Genomic DNA, 18,999 nt, shown 5'->3' on the forward strand with positions numbered 1-18,999 from the left:
GCACTGTTAAATGTAAAAGCAGTTTAAGTAAAACTGCTAGATAGGAGTTCATTTTTCAAAAAGTGGCCCCGATTTCACCCTGACAGCCCCCTCCACCCACCTCTTTCCTTAATTCTCTGGAGCTGTTACATTTACCCTGCTTCTTGGTGTCTCCCTACAGGCCAGACCTGCGTTGCCCCCTATGACAGGGAAGCCCAGCTCTGACAGGCTGGTACAGGTGTCAGGAACCAAGCGGACAGATGGCAGGGGCCAAAGGCGAACAAACAACAAGGGTGCACTTCTTTTCTCATCTTCTGGTTGGCTGAGCAGTCCGTTGTGGCACGAACAGGATAAGGGCCGCCTCCCCCCAACCCACCGCCCCAGCCTTCTCCTTACCCCACCCTCTGGTGCCATGTGACCACAGGCTGGGCATTTAAGAGAGTAGGGCAGGATTACTACTCCTTAGGAAGTGCAGAGCAAAAACACCATAGCAATAACAGACTCTTAAAAAAAAAAAAGACAAATCTTTCAGATTATTGCTTTAAAAGATTTATTTTGTTTGTTTCAATGCAAAGCTACGTTTTTTGCGGGTAAGGCTAGACTAACCATATCCGAAACCTTAACCCTAAGTTCTGCAGTGAGGCTGCTTTGTTCTTGTTCCTTCCTGCCACACAACCACAAAACTGGATGTTTTTTTTTTTCCACTGAGAAATGTCTTTGCTTTTAGTGAATTATCTTACAAACATTCAAAATGAGGTTTAGAGAAGAATCTGTGTCTGTGTGTGTGTGTGTGTTTTTTTTTTTTTTTTTTTTTTTTTTAACCCAGCAGAGACTGCTGGTTCTGGAGCTAAGCGTTCTAGTAGTGAATACAGATGCCATAAAATATGTCTTGTATTTACTAAATGCAGCAAATTCTTCAGTGCTATTTTAAAAACAAAGCCCACCCACAACAGGAAGACTATTAATATGTTCTGGAATAAATGTAAAATTTTCTTATGTTGTGATTCATAACCAGCAGAAAAAGTCTTTTTTTTTTTTCTTTTGTGCACAGGATGGAAAGATTGACAGGGAAGAGTTGGGTTTGTAGCAGAGACTTTACATCTCGATTTTCCTCTACCAGTCCTGACTCTGATGGACCATCCAGACATGCCATTTAACCACACGAGACACAGGAAAAAGACTGAGGTAACGGGTAAAAACACTGTTATGTTTTCTTCTGCTAAGGTCAGTCTTAAAATCATCAGAGAGTCAGATTATTCCATGTGTTTCCAATGCAGAATCACTTGTTTCTAGATTTTTTTTTTTTAAATTCACATATCTTGAAAGAAGAAAGTCAGAATCACTTGACTGATGAATTTACAGTTCCAGTCTGTAATTGTCTCGCTCCCCTTGTAGATTTCCTCTCTTCTGATGAGAACAGTCTCTCTGTCTCATCTCTTCTTCTTTCTCAACTGCTCTTCCTCTCACTGTTAATTCACCTTCTACCCCCTCCTTTTCAGACTTGCGGGGACTTTTGTTATGAGACCTGGTGTGTGTTTTTCTTAGCGCCTCGTTCAGTTTCAAGTGTTCCTCTCCTCCACTACCGTTCAACAGCTCCCCTTTCACCAACACTGAAAGGAATGCAAACACATATCAAAAGAGGCCCTCTCATTTTGAAGATTTCCAGGCTTTGCTCTTCTTACTTTCTTCCTTCCTATCTTTCAGTCAATGCAATCTGTATGCTGGTAGGCTCTCTTTCCTGGCAGCGTAGACACACACACACACACACACACACACGGGTGCACACTGAAAATTTGCACACACGCAATGAGAAACTCACCAACTGCTGTCCCACACTCTGCTCACTTGGCAAACACAAGAGAGATGGATAGGTGAGGTCTCCTTACCCCTATGCCACCTGCAGACCTCTCTACTCATGTTTCTGACTTTGACACACATGCAGGTTAACATAACAAGCACCAAAAGCCAAAATATGCCTTTGTTTTACATATTTTTGCGTCTGAATCACAGCTGAGATGTTGACATGTTATTTTTGAGAACTGCTTCAAATTAAATTGTGCTATTTAAAAGTATTTTTGATCAGCTTTTGAATGCGAGACAGAAAGTCACTCACTTAATGGACTTAGTTTAGGATTTACATCATACAATGATCAGCCACAACATTAAAACTTGTTAAGCTGATATCCGTTTACATTTCAATTAGCATTAATGTACAGTATAAAACAGTTAAAATTAGTTCCACCACAACCAGCTATAACAACCAGCTTCACCCCATAAATTAATGCATCAACAATAATAATCTAATATTGTAATATATAAAAATATAACACTTTAATACTCTCCACTACAGCTAAAACATTTTTCATCATTGCCTTCCAAAACAACACGTGAGCACCCTCTAATCTGGTGTCTTAAGATTTGACAACTAAGTCCATAAGGTAGAAGCTGCTCTAATCAATATTCAATAATCAATAATGTAATGAGGAAGAAATTTCTTGTGAGAAACCCACACAGAATTATCAACCAGCTATGAGTTACCCCAAAGTCTACGGAGCAGTGAGGCCTCTTTCAGCTCATTGTTCTGGATTTCTGACCCTTGATGTTACTGTTCTACTTCACCGCTCTCATCTGTGGTGTTTATATACATAGCAGGAGGTTGTTTTCTGTGATAAAGCTCTAAAAACCTGCATAATGGAGCATTTAGCAGCTCAATTTCTCTCAGACGTTTGTAGAGACCAAAAACAGAGCTAAAAGAAGAGGTTGCCATACCAACTTTATAAAGTGATGATATGCTGGTGTCGTGTTTACACCCAACATGGCCAAAAAAAGTCTGTTACGTGTGGTTTTAAGGGTAAGGAAAGATCACAGTCGTGGCTAAAGTAAACAAAGTGCGAACCATGACCCGTTATCAAAATCAGACATCATGCTGCTACTGTTCTTTGCTTCTGACAGACAGCAGTCATTATTTTCCCCCGCTACAAGTGACTGTTTGTGACCATCGTCACAGAGAGAACAAACAACCAGTGCTTTCAGTTGTCTGGAGGGGAAAAGGTTAACTTGGGGAGCACTTTTGATACATTTTCTTGATAGTTATCCAAGTAATATTTTCAATGCAAGACGTAATGGAGTATCTGCTACTTTTGCTTTAGTAAATGATCGCACTACTTAATCCACCACTCTGGGCTGGAATTCACATAAACTGTATGGAGATAATCTTAAATAGTGAACAGGAGAGGGAGTCTCACACATTAATAGGCTTTTTTTTCAACTCTAAGTTAGTACAATACTCAAGGTGGACAAGGAGAATAATTACAGTGTCAAATTATGCTTTCATTACGACTCAAGGCTGTTTGTACAGGAAACCATCCAGTCTATGCACTTCTTCTGTTCTTAACTCTTCCTCCATTTGCACTCATGTAGGAATGCTGGAACCGTCAGATCTAATTTACAGGTGGACAGGTGTAGAAGCGAGGGGAGGTGGTGGTGGAGGAGTCCACACAGACTTCTCCTTTCACTGTGCTTCAGTTGTAAAGTACCTTCACTATATCCGGATCCAGAGAGCTCTTTGCATAATTCAGACAAAATACAGCTGTTTTTCCCCTCACATGGTCAGCCCTAACCACCTTGGCTGAACTTTCTCCAGTGCTCTGCAACAGATTCATGAGAAACCTTTAATTTAACTTACCAAATGTTCTCTCCATGAGAGCTCTTTTTGCTCACCAAATACTTCCTTCTTTCGACAACACAGCTCATTTTTAGTCCTGACTGCTGCTTTACCTAACAGTCAAATGGTACTCTTTTTTTTTTAACCACATACTAAGACTTTCACCTTTGGTCTACCACATGAGAATCGGTATCCCTGCCAGCTTGCATCATTTAAATGGTTTAGCTTGATTTGATTTCTGGATTTTTAGGGCCAAGTCATACCCCCCCCCCCCCCCCCCCCCCAAAAAAAAAAAAAAAAAAAAACAGGTCGCTTTGGTCATGGTGAGGTGAAAGAAAGCTCAAGCAGGTCCTGTAAGGACTTCACACTAATCACAAAGCTGGTTACAAACCAATATCCTATTTTAGACCATTTAATCCTTTGGGCCTTTTGTGATACTCCACTACAGCTCATAGAGTAGGATAAAATTGGTCTGTTCGTTTTCATCTTCATAAGTTGCTGTAACAAATGGATCAAGAACAACTACATGTCATATGAACGGAATCATCGTGACAAACCCACAGCTGAAGCGCCTTTTAGAATATTTCAGCTCATTGTTTTGGCTTAGGTTAGCGATTAGCTGCTGGACATAGTGGAGCATATAGAAGCTAAAGAGCAAGACATTTCCCATAGGAGATGGTAGAGACCAAAACAGAGTTAAAAGAAGAGTGAACATTGGACTTACAATAGGTAGCTGTCCAGAAACACAACTTCAAATTCATGTTAGTGTTGCTGCTGGATGTGCATCTGGCCTTGAGTGGCCAAAAACCAGCTATTATAAATAATACTAAAGCTAATACTAAACCCTTTGGAACAGAGACCCCTCCATCTGAGGAAAGTTGAACACACCAACAATATTTGACTGCTAAAGACAAAGGCAAATAATTTTACTCCATATTATTATATCCATATCACCAGTCTTGTATGAGGATCTCTGGTTTTGCTTAACACTCTTAACACCTGAAAACCTTTAGAAACTAAAACTCAAAAACCTTCCATGACTTTGATGACTCCAAACAAAGATTTTAAGATAGTGCACAGCAATCAATATCAGAAATGTTTTTTGTTGACAGATGATAAAGTGCAATTGACAGAGAGCTACAGAGACCTCTGGGAGAAGACAAGTTTAGACTAGGACAGGGCACATTCTCTGTAGGTGAATCACTTGACTTTGGAGAAACATGTTCCTGTGCGGATTTGAAGCTCAGGTCTGAAAGGTCATGAAACAGACTGTGAAGGGTCTGACTGCAACACATTAGTCATCAGCCTGATTCAGAGGTTGAAACAACATCAGTATAGGTTGTCACACATGTATAGATTTCAGGTCACTCATGTGGGAAGTAGTATATTGTTGCAAACTGCTTTGTCAAACAAAACTATGGGTTTTCTATAGGTTATGGGCTTAACTTGCTAGAGTGCTGGTTCTGTTTTTAATCGTGTAGTCATGTAAATTAGGGCTTTTTAAAAATATTTCTTCACCACATTCCAGTTTCTTATTCATCTCCTGTCTGTTTCAAGCTTTTCCAATCTGCAGACTGCACATGGGGACTCAAATCCCTCACTAAAACCAAACCATCCAGTGGATTGCAGAGGCTACAGAGTAATGAGCAGCTAACAACTGATGTAATATAAAAGGCATCTAAAACAGCAGACAAAAGCCTTGTGGATGAGTTCTTACCCCACCCCTGAACCTGACCTTTCCTGCTAGTAAAGGCAATATCCTGTGGTTGATCTTTCCGTCTCCCTCAACCAACAGAAAACAGATGTGGAGGTCTAAGCCTACACATAGTCTCCGGCAGGGAGGAATCTTGTGGATGCAGTTTGGGTTTTTAGCCTTTGTCTTGCGACTGATGCAAGGGCACTGAATCAACTCACAAATTAAAGAGCAGTCCACCTATTTAGCATGGCACTCCTATAACATGTCCTATAACATTGTCAGATACATGATGGGCAGGATTGAAACTGATACAGGAAAAACCAGAGATACACTGTGAATTCAGTGTGTTGTGCTGGTAGCAACTGATGTAGCATCAAGCCTCTGGCCTCAAGCAGAGATGAGGATCTGGCTACAGAGGCCTGGCAAGATGACTTCTTTCTAACTCCATACCCCCACTTTTTTTTTTCTTCATTTTCACACTTGTAGTCACTGTACACGCTGACTTAAGTGACATCCATTGAGGACTTTTTCAGATTTTCTGCATCTCCCTCTGGAGCCACAAAAGGCTTTCTACATTTTTTTCATATATACAGTAGCACTTACAAGACTTGTAAATTGACTTTGTTGTGTAAAGTTGGTGGACTTCCAATTCAGCATTACTACAATTAGGTAGTAATTAGGTCATTACAAGACCTAATGATGTGTGAGTGCTGAAACAGTTAATTAATCAATGAATCAGGATATTTTGGTCTGGACCAAAGTACTAGACAAGACTAAAACAGAACCAGAACCTGAGACTAAAAAGCAAGATATATGAATGTTAGCCTGGGCTCTGGAAAACTGTGCATTTTCACTATTGTTTAAACATTTTATATTCTAATCAATGAAGCAACAAAATTGACTTGCAGATTAACTGATAATAGAAAATAATCTTGACTTGCATCCTGTAATGGTTTTTTTCTTTTCTTTTTTTTTTTGCTGACGTATCACAGCTGAATGAAACTGACCCTGTATCCATGTGATGGAAGTGATGTGATGTATGTCTATGTGTTGAAGTCACAGCTGTCACCTGTGCCACATTGCACACTGCTGACTCAAGCCGGCTTCCTCTCTGAAGCATTTGGCCTGGGTCATCCTAAATGTGTTGTTAGCACTCACTCTCAACTGCTTCAGCTGTCAATAAGCTTGGCAACTACTTACGCAAAACTGCCTTTGTGTGTGTGTGTGTGTGTGTGTGTGTGTGTGTGTGTGTGTGTGTGTTTGTGTGTGTGTGTGTGTGTGTGTGTGTGTGTGTGTGTGTGTGTGTGTGTGTGTGTGTGTGTGTGTCTGCCTTCAAGCCACAGTAAAGATTTAGTTGGCATTTGCTACACTCACGTTTCACTGTGGTGCAACTTCCACATTGCTGTGGTGAATTCACTACTCCAGTAGAAATGCTTGTGATAGTTGACAGTCTGTAGTTGTGCGTTGCTGGCACATACAACCAGCTGCTGCTACTTCCAAGTCAGACTCTTAGGCATTAGGTGATGGTGGGGGGGCTCCCGTTGAATTCTGGGGGGTGTCGGTGCATGTGTGCGTTTGTGTACCCGTCAGTAGCAGCTGTCAAAGCACGTCACCAGGTGAGATCTTGTGCTGTTAACTGAAAAAACGACCAACTACTAATCTAGTAACAATTGTCACTAACTAAAATGCATTTTTTCCCTCCACATTTTGGCCCTTTCAGAGGTCAGTTCCCACAGTGGATAACCCTGAAAGCACCTGGCTTGTGTTTTACTGTGAACAGTGGAAATTAGCTTTTGGAAAACTGCAGCATAGGCCTGCTCAGACAGGTCAAGGGTGATGAGGCAGTAAAGTAAGGAAGACAACTCTCTGTTGCCGCTAACCCACTCTGTGGTCACTTATTTTAAATGTCATTAATGTGTCGCAGATCACACTGTGCAGGTGTTATCATTAGCCTGTATTCCTGTTTATCAGACAACACTGTGGTCATAAAATAGTGAGATACCATCAACGTCTAAGTGCAGCAGCATAGTAAATACCGTTTGCTTGGTTAACAGGTAGAATTTATGAGCTGCGATCAAATTGATATTTTATGCTTGTTCAGTTGCGCATAAGAATAATTAAATAATAAAAACAATATATGTGATTATGGCATGCAAAAAAAAAGAACCTCTACACTTCCCATCATTCAGTGAGCACCATTTTTTTTCAGGTTTGCAGGTTTTCTGTAAAAAGACACTGTAGACTCCAAGCCCAGGCTGAGACGGGAAAGCAACCCTGATGACATCATCAGGGTCATTTTTCTCAGACTGCAGAAAGCTTTCACAGGCTAACCTGTGCTCCCCATGACAAGTAAACTGACTTTTATGTGTAAAACGTGAAAGTGTGGACTTCATGAAATCCGTCAAGAGCTGCATTCTAACCTTACGGCTAAAAAGCACAGCATTCAGCCTTCCACACCAAGCGTAAGAATGACGCTGTATGTGGATTTTCTGCTGTCTTCACCAACTTTCTTTTTTTTTTTCCCCCTGGAATGCTTTGCTACACTATGACCAACTGTTGACACTGCTGAGTTCACTCTGAGAGCAGCCTGACAATGTGAAGTCTTGCATGTGAAACTACTGAGCGCAAAGATGGCCCCGCACGTAACCAGCGCGGTTTTCATCCCACTTTCTCTCTAATGAGCTGATTACAAAACATGAGCAAACCTCATTTTGGCCCAGAGCCAGAGTGAGAGGCAGAGAGGGAAGAAAGAGGAGATGATGGCAGCAACAGACATGCTGTGAGGGAGGAGGGAGAGGCTACGAAGCTGGTTGCTAAAGACAACCACATGTCTCTATATCCAAGCTCAGCTCTGACTCTCTCTGTCTCTGCGTCTCTTGTCTCCGGCTTCTATCTGAGAGGAGACTGCGGCCTGGCACTGAGTCAGCACAATTTGGGATCTAATATCTCCCATCGTATGGAAACGTAAGAAAAGAAGCCCAACCGCCCAGCCCTTAAGGCTGTGTCGACTTTGTAGCTATGGGAGGGCCGAGTGTAAATCATAACTTACAAACTCCTTGCCCTCTCCCCTCCCAACACAAACCCCAGAGTTAGCAACACAAACACACCCCGCTCCCCCTCCTCGGTCTTTCTCTGTATGCTGGCTTGATTTTGTTGTCACTGGCCTCTGCATAGACCCCAAACTCTGCCTCTGCATCAGATTAGGGCCTGTGGCAAACATCGCAGACAATAAGCCATTGTCTGCAAGCCTGTGTCAGTCTATCTCAATTGCTCACAGCCACATAGAAAAGCCTGTTGGGTGTTTGATGAGGAAGTGAGGAAGGGAAATCATGAGCTTTTCTCCTTTGGCAGTTATCATCTTTTTACACCAGCCAGCAAAAAGTTAATTTAGGATGGAGAGAGGAAATCAAGCAAGAGCATCTTCCACTGCACAGGCTCCTGCAGTTATTTAAAATAATAATAATGATTTGCATTACATTATTTGCAAGATTTCAAATTCGTAAAATTGCCATCTTCTGTCCAAACCATGGCTGTCCCTGCTTCTGATAACAACATGGAGTTTCAGTCACAGAGAGAATATGAACCCAGTGGGTGGTAGGCAATCTTCTAATTGATATTTAAGGTGGAGACTACTACATTCAATGGGTGTGAAGTCACAAATAACTCAAATTATGCTGATGGAGAGAGGTCTCTTAGACTAAATCCAATACTAACCATTAAAAATCAAAGATGGCCAACAGCGAGTGCACAGAAGCTGAGCATCACTCCACTCGATAAGAGAAAAACAAATCCTGTCTTTGATGGTTTGTATTGTCTTTATTCGAGCACACCTTTCTCTTTCAGTATCATGTTCCGAGCAGTATCATGAGCCACAACAGGCTTTATATTTTTTTTTTATATATCCAGTAGAACTCCCCAAGACCAACTGGTTCAGTTTTATATATATCACAATCTGTATTTATTTACTATCATTTCACTACTGTTTACCCTCTCTTTTCCTACTTTCATTTTCATCCTAACCTGCAGGATTTTGTTCAGTTGTACAAGCAAAAGCATGAATTGATTTGCATTTTCAAGTAAAGTTGAGCCATTTAATGCTAAGAGGCAAATGGAAAGACACACACTGCTGGACATAAATCCTCACATTTTTGGACTATTTTAATGGCATTTGAAAAACTTAACAGAAAGTTAAGCATCACATCAAGGCAAAATGTGAAGACAAATAAAAAAAGACTTATTTACTAAATAAAAAAACACAACCTGTCACTTTCCATTGTCCAGAGAGTTTATCTTGTGTTGAGATAATGAAATCAGTCTCACCATCCCCCTCCCTCAAGTTAACTGACCTCCCGTGACCTGGGCAGGGTTCCCCCAGAAGACAAGAGCTACAACCACCATTGTTCTGTTGTAGGCTGATGGACAATGATGATGTTACTGCTAAAATGCTTTTGGGAAACTCGGTTTCCGATGAGTCAGTACGTGAGTTAAGGAGTGTGTGAAGAGCTGGGCCAGGGACATGATGGGAAGATCTCTGTACTGTGCTGGTGATGACACATCATGCATCACACGAGGTTCACTGTATACAAGGCCGAATCTGTTTAAGTCTTCCTCCCTTTTTGGAGATAATGGAGCTGGCTTTGGTCTTGTGTTTCTTCTTCATCTGCAGTTTGAGAATTACAGCACAGAGGCACAGGGATAGGGTTGTTAGACCGAGTTGCGTGACTTGGAAATACAGGTTTTCCTGAGTAAACCTATTTCTGCCGCAATTGTGCGCTCCTGCTTTAGATGAAGGGGAGTGCCTCCAGTGACTGATGAGGTCAATCGGCCTGTAATGAGCTTGTCAGTTATTTCAGCGTACAGCTCTTAAAATGGCTTGTTAAATACACATCAGCCTCCACCGACATATGTGTTTTTTAGAAGCCTTGCGACGTGAACGCGTTCTTTTGACGGTGGTGCCACAATTCACCATGACCTCAGGTTTTTGTGCTAGGATTCGAGTGTCCCCTCATTGCTGCTCTAGTATAAAGACAGGGAAGCACAGGGTGTGGGGGTGAAATGTGCTAACCCAACCCCCCCCCCAAAAACCTCCCGCTCCAACCCAGACACGATGGGAGCCTATTTAACCTCGCACACTTGAGGGAGAGTGAACAGGACACCTCGACGGGAGTGAAACAAGAGGCGTTGAAATACGTGGAGGCCATCCTGTGCCGTCCCCCTTTCCAAAAAAGCAAAGGATTCAGTGAAGGGCTCTACGGATGAATGTAAGCGACCATCTCTCTCCCATCCCCTGAAGAGCAAGACTATGAACGATCATGGTGGCATCGCTCAACACCTACCTGCCTTTTACAGCCCCCCTTAAATGGCCATGAAAGTCTCACCAATTTAACCCTGTACACAAATAAGTTTCAATCCACAACACACCCTCCCTCCGAGGGCTCCAGGCCTCACAGCCCCTACCAGACTAGACACCAAGACCGCCACAGTTCCACTCACACCACTGACGCTGGAATCACATTCATTACCAGCAGTAACAGCGATCAGTAGAATCAGAAGAATTACCCAACATTTTTGATAAGTTTATGTCATTTAGGAAGAGAAAAGGAAGAACTCAAACATGAAATTTTCCAATATTTATCTGTTTTATATCATTGTTTATTGATCATCTTCAAGTGTTTTAATTGTTGGTCAGACAAAACAAGCAATCTGAAGACATCACGTCAAGTTCAGGGAAGCTGTGATGTGCATTTTTCCACTATTTTCTGGCATCTAATAATAACCAATTAATAAGTAACACATTCATTTATAAAGGAAATATTTAAATATCGCAGCTCCATTATGAACTACGTTACTGATAGGCTCAACAGGAGAATTTAAGGACTGCACTGACACTTCAAACTAATATATAACGCCTAGTCTACGTGATCTCACTTAAACTACATGTGCATGAAAATAGACTGACAAACAAAAGCTTCAAAGAATGTTTGATATTTCCTGATACTGGTGGTACAGTTTCCTGTTTTCTGTGCCCAAAAATTAAAATGAGCTCACAAACAGAAGGTGAGGTCTTGACTGACCTGAAGGAGAAATCTAACCTGCCATTATGCATTAATGGATAATGGCAGGTTTTGGTGTCAGTCCCACAGGATCAGACAGCAAGATTCACCATTTATAACCTACATTATGATCATCAGTCAGAAAAGTAGATGCCTTCAGAGAAGAAGAAATAGCAATAGTCATAGAATCTTAGCAATAGTATGATCAGTAGGTCAGAGGTTTACACAGCAGCAGCTTCAACCACAGCCACTAAATTCCAGTACAAACATTTTTCAGCCGAACCACTGAGGCCCCAGAAGCCTCCCTCCACGCCACCACACCTAATGCATCCCCATCATGAGGTGACAGGCTGCTGAATGGCTTCATTGGTTCAGTGCAGCGTCTTAGCTCAGAGTGGGATGAGTTGGGGTTGGAGCATTCTCTCTCTCTCTCTCACTTTCTCTCTTTTTTTTCTTTTTTTTTATCAACTTTTGAGTTTAGTCAGTAAGAGTGGGTGGTTGTGGTGGAGGAGGAAGAGGAGGGCGGTGGTGAGGTGCTCCTCCCCCTCCTCCTCAGAGTCACTGAGACTTCACCCTCCTCACCCTCTCCTCCAACCCTCCTCTCTGTCCCTGTACGCTAGACTTCATCGGTATTTGCTTTAAACCCCCACCTTCTCCTCCTCCTTCTTGGCCTATACCCCTCCAACACACACACACACACACACACACACAATCCAGTCACTCCTTTTCCAGTATTTGATTCATTAAATTTTCTGCGGATTTCCAGAAAAGAGACAAAAAAGAAGAAAAAAAAACAACAAAACAGATCAATAAAACGGGGCCTGCACACAGAGGCGATGTGTGAAACGGGGGCTACAGCAGCATACATACAACAGCTCACAGGGGCTGGGGTTGTGGAGATGAAAGTGACATGGCCACTATGGGTCTCTGAACGCTGCAGAGCAGAGCAGAGCCCCTGAACTGAGGCTGAATGAGCTGAATAGGCTCATCCATTCTTTGCTCCTTTCACTCTCCGTAGGCCCTAACTGTTGGAACTCTTCATTCCTTACAATAGGCAAATGCACTAAAACTTTTTCTTTTTTTTCTCATGCAAATCGCCTCAGCCCCTGCCTGGGTTTGTCATCACGCGAAGCGGAAAACACACATGCATGGATTCTTACTCAGTTTAAAAAAAAAATAAGATCACAGATATTGTAGTATTTGAAACTTTAAACTTTTTTTTTACTTTACATTTTTTTCCTAAAGCTCCTCTCTTGGTCTTAAACCCCAAAGATTTTCCAACTTTTCTAGGTCTGCGTCTCATCAGCATGCAAAAACAAACAAACAAACAAAAAAAGCATTAATCCAAGGACCCATTTAATTTTCAGATGTGACCTTTAGGCGGAAAAAAAAAAGCTTTATAAAACCAAACACACAGTTTTTATGTTAATATGTAGGCCAAAACCGCTGATAAAAAAAAAAAAAAAGTGGGACTCATAAGTCCACACATGAGTTTGGAGATCATTAGCAGCGCCTGTTAGATAGGGGGTAAAAGCCAACAGCAAATATAGCTGGTTAAGGGCCCCACAAAGGCGTCAAGTGTTTGTTGACTGCTCAGCCTGGAGAGCAAATAGTAAACTCTGAATCTTTCATCAATAAGTACACATCTCCCACAGCCCTGTCAGAGGCAGTAACGTGTCCACGCTGACACTCTGTGCCTGATGTTGTGTTTCTTTGCTTTGTAGCATTAAGAGATTAAAAAGTAAAGTGCTCTAAAAAGTGAGAGAAGAGTGTGTGGATTAGTGCAGTGTGTGACTTTGTGACTGTTTTCATAGTTTTTCATTGGAAGGATAAAAAGCTGAAACAATGTGAGGGGGAAAAAAACAGAAAAGAAAAAATGTTTTTCTTGTTGCTGGAAAACACACTTGCAGTTACATGTGTAGGGTGGATTCAGCTGATTTTTTTTCTTTCTTTTTTTTTTAATTTCTGATTTAACCATCAGATTTCACCAGCTTCACAGAGACTTCGGTGGAAAACACTACAATACTTTCTGTTGAACTATTAAAAGCTATGCAGAGGGATTGGCGCCGAGCTTTCTGATCACATCTCTTCCCATATGGATCAAGTTGCAGGACAAAAAATTTTTTAGATTCCTGTGTCAGATAAGTTCAAAGTGCAAATGAGATGTGAAGCTGCCCTAAGCCTCATCTGCCGCTGACACGCAAGGCAACAGAAAAAGAAAAAGAAAGGAAGAAAGAAAGAAAGAAAGAGAGGAAAGAGGAGAAACTCACAAGTAAAACACTTTTGGGAGCGGTGGATATTAAAGACATACACAACAAATATCCAGAACATGAAGGCAAAACTAAAACAGCTTCTCCTACACTCCGCTGCTGTCATCAGCATCACCGCAAACTTTCCTTACCTCCACCGCCGTCTCTTCTCACGTCGAAACCGAAGTTCTTTTTTTGTCCGAGGAAAACTTTGCCTGGAGTCGGATTCCCGTAAACTAGGACTAAGCTGGCACCACCATTGAGGGCACAACGCGCAAACGAGCCTCTCCGGACTTGACGCGAAACTCCATGAACCGAGTTAAGAAAAGTTTGGAAAGACGCAGAGTTTGCACGGCATTACCACCCCGTCCTACCCCGGAGAGAGACTCAGCAGAACGGAGCAGGAGTCGCCTCGAACTTTTTCTTACAATCCATCTTCTCCGAAGAGGTGCGCTCTCGCGTGCGTGCTTTGCGCGCGTCTTCAGCAAACTAACATGATGCGTAAAAGATCTGCTTCTTTTTTCTTTCTCTTCGAGAACTCGTAAAAGTTTGGGGCTCAAAGCGGTTTGGCTTCACTCGGCAGTTGTTGCAGAGACATGCGGTGGTGTTGAGATCTTCAAGCTGCTGATCTGTTTTCAATCCCCCCCCCCCCCCCCTCTCCCCTCTCTTCCCTCCCTACCATCTCCTCCTCTCTCACTCTACTCTTGCTCCCTGGTGAGTTGGGCCATTTGCTGCACCAGATGGGCCGGACTAACTCAATCCAGCAGTTGTAGACGGGAGAAAAAGTTAGATAAAGTTTCATTTGTGGTTCGATTTTTCACAGGCTTTACAGTTATGAATGTTGGTTGGAGCCAGTTTTTGTCCGGATCTTACAGCTGAGTTATCACAGCTTAGACACACTGATTCAAATCAGTTATAAAGGCAATACTCGAGAAATCAGTGCTTTATTGACTGTATTACAATAAGTTTTATGTTGTTAGAAAAAAAGCTCTAATTGTATATATATAATTTTATTTAAAAAAAATAATAATAATTTTTTCTTTAGGAGCAGTGATTCTTTTGAGTGGGTGGACGGATAATCAAGCCACTCTCTGATCTTGAACAAACCAGAGTCACATTTACCAACAAATACATCCGAACCCTATAGTTAAGGCAACAGCTTGTTGATTTAAAAAGGAGACAGCAAACAGTCTTCATAATTCATGCTTTGTTTATTCCCATCCAAGCTTTTTTATCTTCGGCTGGAACCTTTCATTCAGCAGTGCAGTCAGGGGCAGCCCTGCAGCATGGCAAACAGTATTTCTTATATGATTCATGTACATGTACACCTAAAGTCACCCTGTCCTTGCCAGTGCATTTAAATGCACATTTTGTTTCTTTTTTTTTTTTTTTTAAAGGAAATTTAAAAAAAGCAAATAGAATTTGTCCTGAAGTCCTGAATTCAAAATCCCACAGATGTGAAAGTACAGAAGTATTATCAGCAAAAAATGTGGGAGCAGATCATGGTGAAGAATTTAAATACTGCTGGGTGGTTTACAGTATAATAATGGATCATGTTTTTATTAAAACAAACAAACAAAAAAACAAAAAAAAGACCTTTTTTTTTTATTTAAAATCTTAAATTTAAAATCTTAACCAGTAACTAAAGGCCTTTTTACAGTGGAATTAAATGTGGAATATAAAAAGAACAGAAAATGGAAATACTCAAGTAGGGAAAAAGTACTTCACATTTGTACTTGAGTGCAGTACTTAAGCAAATATACCTTTTATGTTCCACATGAAAATATATGAAAATAGTGGACTCAGTGAGGCCCGGTTTAACCAGATGTGTGGGCAGGTTAAAACAATCTGCATGTTTACCTGTGTCTAACTGAGGAAATCAAGTCACGGACAGTCATTCTCATATTATCTTCAGTTGTCAGTACTGTCTTTGTAATGTAACCCAGCCACTGTTCATCTTCTAACTGTATCAGCTCTAACACAGCACGTGCATAATGACAGAGCTTTTGAGGCCTTTGCTGTTCCAGAGTCACGGGTCTGTTGTCAACACCATAAACTTCTTCTTATTGTCATTATTTCAGCATCTTTGACTCTTTCTTAAATAATAATATAAAGGACAATATATCTGTGTAAGCATTTCTGTGTTGTAGGTGGTGGAAGTGGAGCCTGTTTTCAGTGCTTTATATACTGTAAGGTACTTCAGAACAATGTATCATATTTTATAACTTCCGAGACATGAGACAAAAAGTGGTGGACAGACAGAGAGGATGAAAAGACGCCACAGAGGGATTCGTCAGGCCTGGTTGTGCCTTTAGGGCTCGAGGTGCTGCCACCTATCGTCCCTCTCTGCGGCTGCATCTTGCCTGAGTGCCCGCTCTGAGCACCAGCCTGAGCACATGAGCGGCCTCTGCAGTTTCCTGTGCCTCTGGGCCTGCGCACGGCCTCAAAAGAGGGTGAATGCCAGTGTCAGGCTCACTGGCCTTCTCTTCCGTGCTACTATGGTCTTACAAGCAGGAATTTTAATGAGCTGGTTGGGCTTTTCTGATTGGAGCACAGGAATGTAACTGCAAAGTACTGACAGTAAAGCTGCTGGCTAGAAAATCAAAGAGGGAAAAGGAGGAAAAGGAAAAAAGACGAAGAGGTGAGGAGCATTATTTGAAGTTTGGTGGGATCATGAGAGATCATAAGATTATGGTTTGATCATATTACCTCATTCATTCTTTGGTGATAACATCTGCAGCCTGTGATGGTGCAGCTCATTGTTTAGCCAGTTGTTTATGGGGTACATATTGTTTAAATGAACTCATCGCCCATGTAAGTGGATAATCTGAAACTAATTCAGATGTGATCCTGTGGTCAAGAGCTCAGTTGTAGTCCATCAGTTTATGTCCTTACTTTTCTTTACGTAGTGTTGACTGAGACGCTGGTGGGTTATTTATAGGTCAATAATATTATATATTTCCATATTCATGTTAATATGATGAATACACCAGCACACTTGTAATCAGAATTATTTGTCCCTTTGGCCATTTAAGTATCCAGTTGTTCTGCAGTTTTGTGGGAAATTAATTCTTTATTTTAATGCCCATTGTTTGAGTTTCAGTGTTTAAAGATGTTTTCCCACCTTGTTACAAAGTATTTTAACGCCTTACTAAGGTCTGTGATTGAAATGCTGCTTCTGTATTGCAGTTTAATTGTTGATGTGCACAGAAATTAAAAATATCTGCAGACTCTGAATGAGTGAAGGTTTCCACATTAAAAGTACAGGACACACCATCTAGTAGCCAGGTCAACTTGAAAATCTAACTTACTTTGAGGTGCCATTAAACCTAATATGCTGTATTATCCTCCACTCCTACTCCAACACAGTGTTAAAAAGCAGTGACTTATATAAAACTGTGGTGATTGTTATTATGTGTGTTTGATACACATGCAGATGATACCGTTTGAAAGCACTGCTGATGAAAGATGAGCTTTTCACTGTGGTAACAAACAAGCTTTTCAAAGTCAAGTTTTATTTTTCATAGCCTCCAAATCACAGATCTGCCTCAGAGGGTTTTATAATCTGTGTAACATACAGCACCGTCTGTCTTTAGACCCTCGATAAAGTAAGATTGACTTCACTCACAGGCATGTAGAGTGGATGAGGTAAGAGAGGCAGCCCTCTGCTGGAGTACAGTGGTGACTTTGTCCTCTTATCTGCCCATCTCTCAGCTCCTGACAGTCCATTCAACCAAACTCTGTCTCTTCCCATGACAGCATTGCCGTGTTTTTTCTCAGGGCAGCAGACCTGTTAACCTTTACCTGTGTCTTACAGGTGCAGTGGAAGGGTTCGGGTTGTAATGTATAGATGAGAGCTAAAGAAAGAGTTTTTTTTTAAATAAAAAGCAAGAGTTGTGTTAAACTTTTCATTTTAAATGGTCGAATGGGAAAAATGTCAGTAATGTAATGATTAAATAATATAAAAATGTAACTATTCAGTTTTAATTTTTAGTAGTGACATTTCTTTAACTGAAATGGTTTAGGCTTATACCCATTATTCTCCCTGTTATACTACTATATTATACTATTTCACAAAACCATATAGTACTGTAGTGTAGTATAGCATGGGATACTACACCAGAGGTTTACAACCTTTTTGGCCTGTGAGCCCTTAAAGTCATGTCTGCATATTATGATCTGTCATCACAGGTTATTGGGTTTACTATGATTAGTACTATGTATCTAAGTACTATGATTTTTTTTAAAGTCCTCCGAATAACTAATAATATTTATTAAGAATAGTTATAATAACTTCTTCAGTTGAAAAGGAATCCATTCAATCAGTTTCACTGGGTTCCAATATGTTACTGTGAAGGAAGCGGTAGTGTGAATTTCCTAGAAAATGCTGCCCTCTAGTGATCTTTTAAAATATTGCAGTGTGATTGACATTAAAGGCTCAATCTGTCAATTTTTCCACAACAATATAACATTTTCTAACACACTCCAAGTATTTAAAGAGTTTTACTTAAAATGACATGTTTCTCAAGTGATCCTAATAGAGATAAAAGCATATTTACCACAGTGTTAACACACCTTTAATTGTAGAATTTGCACCATCCTGCGTGCATATTATGCTTTTATTTTTGTAATTTTAAACTGGCTGCATATACACTGTACAGATACATCTGTTTCTCCGCATTATCCACATAATCTACACTAAATGATAAATTCCTAGTCTTATCAATCACTCAAAGCACTTTACCACTCACATTCACCCATTCACACATACATTCATATAGCGCTTTTTACTAATACACAAACTCACACACTGTTGATACGTTGGAGGCAATTTGGGATTCAGAATCTTGCCCATGCAGACCGGAGGAGCTCTGAGCTGAGACTCTCTGAGCCACAGCTGCATAGAGAACCTTATTATTTAGAAAATTTGGTCAGTTCTTTGAACTGCGTCTAAAATGCACCTACCTCAGAACTGTACGTATGTATAGTACTTAGTTACATTCCCCTGGACAGGAAAATGTTCATTCTTGCCTTTTACATATACGGAAAAGAGAGAAATGATCTGGCATGTCTGTATTACACAATTAGTGAAATCAGGCTTTAGATGTTTTAGATTCTCATCCATCAAACCAAGGAGCCACCAGCTCAGTTTAATTCAATTCAGGTTTATTTATATAGCGCAAAAACATAACACATTATCTCAGGGCACTTTAGAAAGTAAGGTGAAGACCTTCCAATATTATACTCAGCTGTTCCCACCATGAGCAGCACTTAGCGCCAGAGGAGGGGAAAAAAATTCCCTTTTAACAGGAAAAAACCTCAGACAGAACTGGCTCAGGGTGGGCAGCCGCCTGCTTC

At 41.0% G+C, this 18,999-nt stretch overlaps 1 protein-coding gene across 1 annotated transcript in view; it reads right to left on the reverse strand.

Annotated features, from left to right (window-relative positions):
• The window catches only part of gli2a (GLI family zinc finger 2a), a 77,259-nt gene extending 62,999 nt beyond the window's left edge, over positions 1 to 14,260 (reverse strand). The window contains exon 1 of the mRNA XM_041057663.1: positions 13,794 to 14,260. The gene's annotated coding sequence lies outside the window, so the exon portion shown is untranslated. The remainder of the gene's footprint in view (positions 1 to 13,793) is intronic.
• Positions 14,261 to 18,999: the final 4,739 nt, after the last annotated feature.

The sequence above is a fragment of the Toxotes jaculatrix genome, chromosome 15 (genome assembly GCF_017976425.1).
Source record: "Toxotes jaculatrix isolate fToxJac2 chromosome 15, fToxJac2.pri, whole genome shotgun sequence".
Lineage (NCBI taxonomy): Eukaryota > Metazoa > Chordata > Actinopteri > Toxotidae > Toxotes > Toxotes jaculatrix.